We start from the raw sequence: 8,596 nt of genomic DNA, 5'->3' as shown, positions 1-8,596 counted from the left end.
CAATAGTTCCCTTCTGATGCCCATGATCACCATGACAATTAGATTTTTTTTCCTTCAAATATTTTTGTTAGGTTAATCTTGGATAATTTCTCAACTCTGTGGCCTTGTTGGGAGGAAACGTTGGCATCTAGTTGATCTAGGGAAGAGAGAACCAGAACCCAGAAGGTACTTTGAAAATGGTTTTAAAATACACGCACACACATATATATATATATGTCCCCAGTTTGCAACAAAATTCATTCCATATGTGTGTGTTGTATAAAATCTTTTCTCTCTATATGAAAAGAAAGTGTTTGTTGCTCAGTCATGTCCCTCATTTGCAAACCCATGGACTGTCCGTGGGATTCTCTGGGCAAGAATACTAGAGTGGGTTGCCAGTTCCTTCTCCAGGGAATCTTCCCAACCGAGGGGTCAAACGCAGGTCTCCTGCATTATAGAGAGTGAGTTAGTCTAAAATGCACAGTGTTAGGCTTGAGAATCCATGCAGGAATAAAAAAACAGTGTTGTCTCAGAAGCCACCCCAAAACTCCTCCATCAATACCGACATTTTAATCAGATCCCAAGGTGATCTGAACACACATTAAAAACTGAGAACTACTTAGAACATCCGGAGCCCTGTCTTAGGTGGGAAGAATCTCTGGTACCATTTTCCCCTAAAAAAGAGTGTTGTCGTTCCACATTCACAGACAAAATTTAGCTGGAATTACTTGGCTGTATGCACAAAGTGTCATCCGGCCTTGAGTACCTATCAGAAACGACCGGGTATTATAATCCTTAAATCCCTAGACACGAACACATTGCCACTGGCTCTCATGCAAGCTAGAGAGATATCCGTGCTGAGGTTGGTAGAATCACAATAAACGTGTGGGGGGAGAGGTCAGCTCAGCAGCTCATCAGCAGAAACATCTCTGGAGAGCTTGATGGAAATACCGAGTCTCAGAAGCCACCCCAAAACTCCTCCATCAATACCGACATTTTAATCAGATCCCAAGGTGATCTGAACACACATTAAAAATTGAGAACTACTTAGAACATCCGGAGCCCTGTCTTAGGTGGGAAGAATCTCTGGTACCATTTCCCCTAATAGTAGTCTGGGTCATGTTCCGCCTTTACATCAGAACTGAGGTTGACTAGCTCATCTGTGCTCTGTTTGACCATCAATGGCGGACTGTACAAGATGTTCAAGCTGGTTTTAGAAAAGGCAGAGGAACCAGAGATCAAATTGCCAACATCTGCTGGATCATGGAAAAAGCAAGAGAGTTCCCGAAAAACATCTATTTCTGCTTCATTGACTATGCCAAAGCCTTTGATTGTGTGGTTCACAATAAACTGTGGAAAATTCTGAAAGAGATAGGAATACCAGACCACCTGACCTGCCTCTTGAGAAACGTATATGCAGGTCAGGAAGCAACAGTTAGAACTGGACATGGAACAACAGACTGGTTCCAAATAGGAAAAGGAGTACGTTAAGGCTGTATATTGTCACCCTGCTTATTTAACTTCTATGCAGAGTACATCATGAGAAACGCTGGGCTGGAAGAAGCACAAGCTGAAATCAAGATTGCCGGGAGAAATATCAATCACCTCAGATATGCAGATGACACCACCCTTATGGCAGAAAGTGAAGAAGAACTAAAGAGCCTCTTGATGAAAGTGAAAGAGGAGAGTGAAAAAGCTGGCTTAAAACTCAACATTCAGAAAATGAAGGTCATGGCATCTGGTCCCATCACTTAATGGGAAATAGATGGGGAAATAGTGGAAACAGTGTCAGACTTTATTTTGGGGGGCTCCAAAATCACTGCAGATGGTGACTGCAGCCATGAAATTAAAAGACGCTTACTCCTTGGAAGAAAAGTTATGACCAACCTAGATAGCATATTCAAAAGCAGAGACATTACTTTGCCAACCAAGGTCCATCTAGTCAAGGCTATGGTTTTTCCTGTGGCCATGTATGGATGTGAGAGTTGGACTGTGAAGAAGGCTGAGCACCGAAGAATTGATGCTTTTGAACTGTGGTGTTGGAGAAGACTCCTGAGAGTCCCTTGGACTGCAAGGGGATCCAACCAGTCCATCCGAAAGGAGATCAGTCCTGGGTGTTCTTTGGAAGGAATGATGCTAAAGCTGAAACTCCAGTACTTTGGCCACCTCATGCGAAGAGTTGACTCATTGGAAAAGACTCTGGTGCTGGGAGGGATTGGGGGCAGGAGGAGAAGGGGACGACAGAGGATGAGATGGTTGGATGGCATCACTGACTCAATGGACGTGAGTTTGGGTATACTCCAGGAGCTGGTAATGGACAGGGAGGCCTGGCATAGTACAGTCCATGGGGTCACAAAGACTCGGACACGACTGAGTGACTGAACTGAACTGAACTGAAAAGGTAAACGGGGAAGCCCAAAAGAAGTAAAAATTTGACAGACCTCAGAGCATAGTTTCCTGACCACAGTGATGTGTACGTGTTTAAATCAAAGCATCACGGGAAGATGTGATTAGAGCTGAGTATCATGGATACAAAACAGTTGAGCTCTATTTTGGGGGGATTAAAAAGAAAAATTAAAAAAAAACATCAATAAGAGGTGGTTAATTTAGTGTAAATTTTACCAATGTGCCCAGTCATAAGTACCAATAATAAGCTTAACAGAACTTCACAATAAACCCTGCATGCCTTAAGCAACTGTAAGCCAGAGACAAGAGGGAAAGGAACAAGGGATGGAAAATAAAATAATAAGACCTGGGTAGCGGGGGGAAATAAAGGGCAAAGGACAAGATGATAGAGTCTCATCTTACGCAACAACACAAGCACAAGCTGTAGAAAGGGAAAACATTCTCACTGATGCCCCAGGCCTGGAAGGGAAAAAAACAAAACCGAACAGGAGGAACCACCGTGACGAGAAGCCTGTGCCTCAACTGGAGAGTAGGCTGTGTGCGGTGTGAAGACCCAGGCGGCCAAAGTGACCACATAAACAAAATTACAAGGAGAAGAAAACAAAGGGAAAAAGAGGAAGACTAATTTCAGTGATCGCGAACCTGTGAACACCGTTTTAAGGGTATCAGAGTGCAGCCAGGTGTGATTTTGCAGGGCTCTGTGAGAACAGGAGGGAGGGGATGAAGCAGCCTTGCCTCCTGTCTGAAGTGCCCCGTGTTGGTCAAGTGGGGTTGGCTGCGGTCCACTCTCTGCAGTGCCCGAAAAAAAACAAAGTCTATTAAATCGGCTGCATGCGGAGGTTTCAAGAGAGAGACTATCATTTTCAAAATAGAATCCTTGTTAACTGAAGGACATATTCCAAGGAAAATGGTCAAACCGCATAAAACTAGTCAGCTTTCAAGAATAGCTGATGAGGAATCACCTAGATGACTTAATAAACGCAAATAAGGTTAGCTTTTATAGTCTGACTTTTATAGTGTCGGTCTTTCATAGCATCTTTTCTCCCAGGGGTTTCTAGGCAAATCTCAAAAACTTGGGCAAAATACTAAGAGCTATTGCTTTGTTCATGCATTGAAAGTAGTCGTTTTTAAAATTTTTATATTAAAAAAAGCCTTTCTAGTTCAAGTACTTTAAGGCTCCCCTAGATAAACACATTTCATCATCATATGTGATATGTAAGTTTCTCTACAAAGGGCAAAAAAGCAGAAACATTGTGAAAACCCATTGCATCATCTCACTAAATTCAAATAAAAATCTAATATTGAAAATGAGTTCAAAGGGTCAGATGAAACAAAGTTAATAATTCAGAGAATTTACAATGCTTGTAGTCTACTGATGAACAAATATCTTTTTATCCAAATCCTATAAATGAAAGGTCATAGCCACCCCAAATATTTTTTCAGTTCTCTCAAGAAAATATGGTTTTAGTCACACAGTTTTCTTATGTTCAATTAATTTTGTTTCAACTAATTTTAAAACCAGATTCTATGAGATATGGATTTTGAAGCGTCAATACTGAAAATTGCCCATTATCTATAAAGTTTGGATAAATTCCCCATTAGTGCCTAATACAAATATATTATACACTGTATAAAAATCTCTTGTTTAAAAAAACATTGTGAAGTATTTTGAACACGAGAAAAGTTGAAAGAAGAGTAAAATTTGAGATAAACAATGAAACAAAGAAATTGATTATCTCCATTTGTTAAAGGAAATTGCACTTCCAAAGAACAGAAGAGACTGTGAAGGATAAAATGATTCAAAAAGAAAAAGTGATAAAGGATAAGAAGACCCCAGAGTCTGACTAAGCTGACATTTGAAAAGAAGGAAGCATTATGATATTAGAGAGACTGAACTGGAAGTTTTCAACTAGAAATACAAAATTTCATCAATCAACAGAGTCTTTTTGATGTCGATTATACATGGGTAGTTTTAATTAATCATTTATTTAATCTGCCTTGTTTCAAATAGAGGAAGTCACATAAGGGTAGCACTTTTTCAAAAATAGAAGTGAAAAAATAACCTGCATAAGTGTCATAGTCCCATTGGTAACAGAAAATTCAAATACTGGGGGAACTTAGCTTTCTGAAAAATTAGTATCAAAGAAAGATTTTGAAATGCAAGGGCATTCAGAACTAAACGCAAAACAACTTTCCAACTGAAATCTGAATTTCCATTTCAATGGAAAGTATAGGTTTCATTCTTTTGTGTATCCAGAGTCAGGGAAAAACTAGACTCAAATTTTTTTTTTTCTTTCTATACCCATAGAAATAAACTATTAACCCCAAGTGAATTATTCTTTTTTCTTTCTTTCAACGTATTTTAATATAATTTTTTCAAGATTTAATGAAAGAGCTATAGAATCCATACGCCATCCCTTTTCAAGAGTGTCTGGCCAAACGCAGCTGTAAATTATAAAATAATGCCTTGCATTCATAAAAGCTTTCACACATAAATATAAATAATATAACCACTGATCAAATGAGTCTTCCAGATAGATTACTTAAACCATCTAATATATATATACACACACACATATATATATACACATATATATATATCATCAAGAAGCATCCTCTAACTTTTGAAAGCTATAGATTTTATCCTAAATAAATTATTTCTTTTAAGTCCTATAATGGCCAGTACCCATATTCCAAAAAAAGACTACTCAATTAAAAGCATAAATTTCTGAATGCAGAACCCTATCAAGCCTTTTTATTGTTTCCAAAATACCAGTTTTGCCTACAGAAAGCCCCAGTACCCCTAATTTGGGACAAAATTCATTCCTTAGGACCGATAAACAGTAGGAACTTCCCCAACAGCATCATTTTCCTGAAATACAGACAGAACTTTATCAAATACACTCAGAAAAAAATGCAATGTTTTAAGAACTTAATTCGGAAAAACTGAAAGACCAGAGAATGTTTTTATTTAGTGGTTTGTTTTTTTTTCTGCCTTTCTGTTAGATGATCTTTGTCCTGGTTTCCCCAGAATAGTCCCCATTTATGCCTCTTATCCCAGGGTAACTATTAATAGTGCTGCTTTCCACGCTCAAAGTATCTGGATTTAGATAGTAAATTATATGGTTACTCACTTTTAAGCTATATATGAGGTGTGGGTTAGGAATTACTGAAGGTTAGGCTTTTATTTGTATAAACCAGCACTATACTCAATGAACAATTAAGTATTATTACATTTGTTATAAGACATGATATGTGTGTGTGCGGACATGCATACATCCAAATCCATAGGTTGTTAGGTAAATACATCTAAGTAAGAAGTAATGGAGTTAATTTATCCATAATTATACTGCTACTCATGGATAGATTTTTTTAAAGAAGATATTTTGGGGCACTATGAACATATTCCATAAATGCCATTCCTAACATAGCTCTAAGTTCATGCTGATTCAGTTATAAGATATTCAAGAAAAATAAGTTCCATTACTTGATAGACGTACATTTTCGGTCAGAAACTGCATTTTCAGACTGGATACCAAATTTAAGCCTCGGTGGCTCTCATTTGATTTAAGAAAAGACACACTCAAAGCACACATGTTTTTATTTATTTAATTTATTTATTCAAACAATCGTTTGCTTGCAACTTGTGCCCTCTTGGGCCTCCCAGCACACTTAAGGATGTCAGCCTCCCCACAGTCATTACTACAGTGCTTAGGATATTTTAGGCACTTCTTTATTATTGTTGAATCGTAACAGGAGTGAATGAGCAAGCACATCCTCATCTTCCAGTTCCTGTGGACAATTCTAAAAGCAGAGTTTACATGTTGGAAAAATAGTTGGTCATTGTTTGGAAGGGAAGTACCCTGACAATCACATGTGAATCTTGGTAGAATTATTTTTAAGTCATATTAACACCCAAACGTAATGAATTCAAATCTTATCCCAAACAATTACACTCTTTTTTTTTTTTTTCATGAATGATTTCATTGTCTTGGTAGAAATGGATCTGAGCTAATCAGGAGCCCAGAGTGGAAACATTCCAGACCTTTGCTCCTGCAAACGTGACCCACAGCTGAGCAGCATCAGTGTGACCAGCTCATTTGTGAGAAAGGAGCAGGACCCCACCCCAGACCTCCTGAGTCCGGATCTCCACAGAACTGAGACCTCCTCTCTGGGTGCACAGAAGTTAGAGAAGCACCACTCATAGTGTTTCAAGCTGGAATGTTTACAAGATGTGAGTCAAAACTGCGAAAGACAGAGAAGGAGGCTGTGAAGGGGTGAAATGAGGGATATACATATTCCCAAGTGGCACTTTCACCTCGGAGTGTTGTACCGTCTAGTGACGTAGACAGACCTATTTAGATCAAACCGGGTGGATAAGAATAAAATTATCTTATAATTTTAGACAGATTACAATTAGTGCTAGAATAGGGTAAAAACCAACAGAACTCTCTTAGAGAAAGACCAAAACATCAAAAAAATAAAGTATATACCCTTGGTTTTGTGTTCACGAATACACACAGGAGTCCAATTTCTCTCTCTCTCTCTCTCTCTCTCTCTCTCTCATACACACATGTGCACACACACACACACACACCCCTATACTTACACTTCCTGCCTTCCTAAAAGGGGTTTGATGTGGCTGAAATATGTATCATGGCTATTCTCCAGGTAGTTATGTTTCTCCTAATAATATACTTAGCCCTAACTTCAATGCCCTCATTAGTAACTTGAATATCTTAAGGCTATCCATAGGGAAATAAATCTCAAATGAAAATAACTGCTTTTGACATGCACTGACCTTGTTAACCTTGCAGGTAGAAGCTCACCAAGCAAATAAATGTCACGTCACTAATGCAAGAATCGACACACGAAACACAGGGTCGTGATGAGGTTCAGCTGTTGTTCTTCTTGGGGAGGGATTACAGAGTTGCAGCCAACCTAGTGTACAGAAAGAGCAGCTTACCAGGATGAACCCAGGATACCAAAACCAGAGCATTTAATGTCCCAGGGTGAGCGTTTAGGATTAATCAACAGAGGGCGCTTCATTGACAAAATACTCACGTGACCTTTGGCTGCATTTTAAAATATGCTCGGTCACTCAGTTGGGTCCAACTCTTTCGCGACCCTGTGGACTGCAGCCCACCAGGCTTCTCAGTTCATTTTGAGAAGATACATAGAAGGCTCACCACCCTGCCCTCATGGCAATAAGGATCTAGATGGAGTCGTTCATGAGACAGTGTCTGATTCTGCGTTAATCTGTCAGTTTTCATCTGGACTTACTCTCAGTCCAATAGTCCAATGTGAATCTTTACACAGTAACCAGGAATCACACACACGTGATCACAAACAGAGGACACACGCCTGATCTGCAATGTAGAATCAAAGTAACGAGGTTTCCTGTGTCTGTCTGCTGGGCATCCCCCCCAGACGGCCCTGCTCAAGTAACAGTCTAGGTATATTTTGCTAAAAAAAAAAAAGAGAGAGAACTTGCCCATGCACTTTTGTGTCAGCTTTGCCAAGGAAGAAATGTACCTTAAACAATGTTATTTAATGCAGTAAATTATTCTGATTTTATTCAGAACTTGATTTTGCTGTGGAAGGCTGGCTCTCACTGTCTGTCTGAACATAATGAGGGAATTACAAAAAATTAAAACTTGACCACTTTTCCTCCTACTCATAAAGTTGAAATTAGTTTTTCTTGTCTTAAACTAGTACATATATTTTTACCTATTAATACAAATATTGGCATAGATTAGACAGACCTGGACATAGATGAGCCAGCAATGAGAGAGCATAGCTGTGGCTAGAAAAAAATATGTGTGTTCATGTGGCCATTCCCCGAATAAGATGCCTGTTTTCTTCTAGTTAATTGGGCTTCCCTGGTGGCTCAGATGGTAAAGAATTCACCTGCAATGCAGGAGACCCAGGCTCAATCCCTGAGCCAGGAAGATCCCCTGGAGAAGGGACTGGCAGCCCACTCCAATATTCTTGCCTGGAGAATCCCATGGACAGAGGAGCCTGGCGGGCCACAGTCCATGAGGTTGCACAGAGTCAGACACGACCGAGCAACTAAACAATGACAAACCGCATTTAGAGCATTTCATATGCATAGTCCATCCCTGACTGTTTTCATAATGAGAGATGCAGAGTCTTAATACAGACGTAAACATACGAGTCTACAAATAGAGCCAGTAAACTTGTTTAGACA

The 8,596-nt window shown here is 39.4% G+C and overlaps 1 long non-coding RNA gene across 1 annotated transcript; it reads right to left on the bottom strand.

Annotated features, from left to right (window-relative positions):
* On the bottom strand, positions 6,025-7,633 carry LOC102168485. Its single transcript, XR_310841.3, has 3 exons — positions 7,450-7,633; positions 7,187-7,326; positions 6,025-6,189 (listed from the first exon to the last, which is right to left on the bottom strand). It is a non-coding gene; the product is annotated as an uncharacterized LOC102168485 (long non-coding RNA).

Source organism: Capra hircus, chromosome 19 (assembly GCF_001704415.2).
Source record: "Capra hircus breed San Clemente chromosome 19, ASM170441v1, whole genome shotgun sequence".
NCBI lineage: Eukaryota > Metazoa > Chordata > Mammalia > Artiodactyla > Bovidae > Capra > Capra hircus.
Note: the sequence above shows the minus strand (reverse complement) of the source record. Positions and strands in the feature narration are given on the sequence as shown.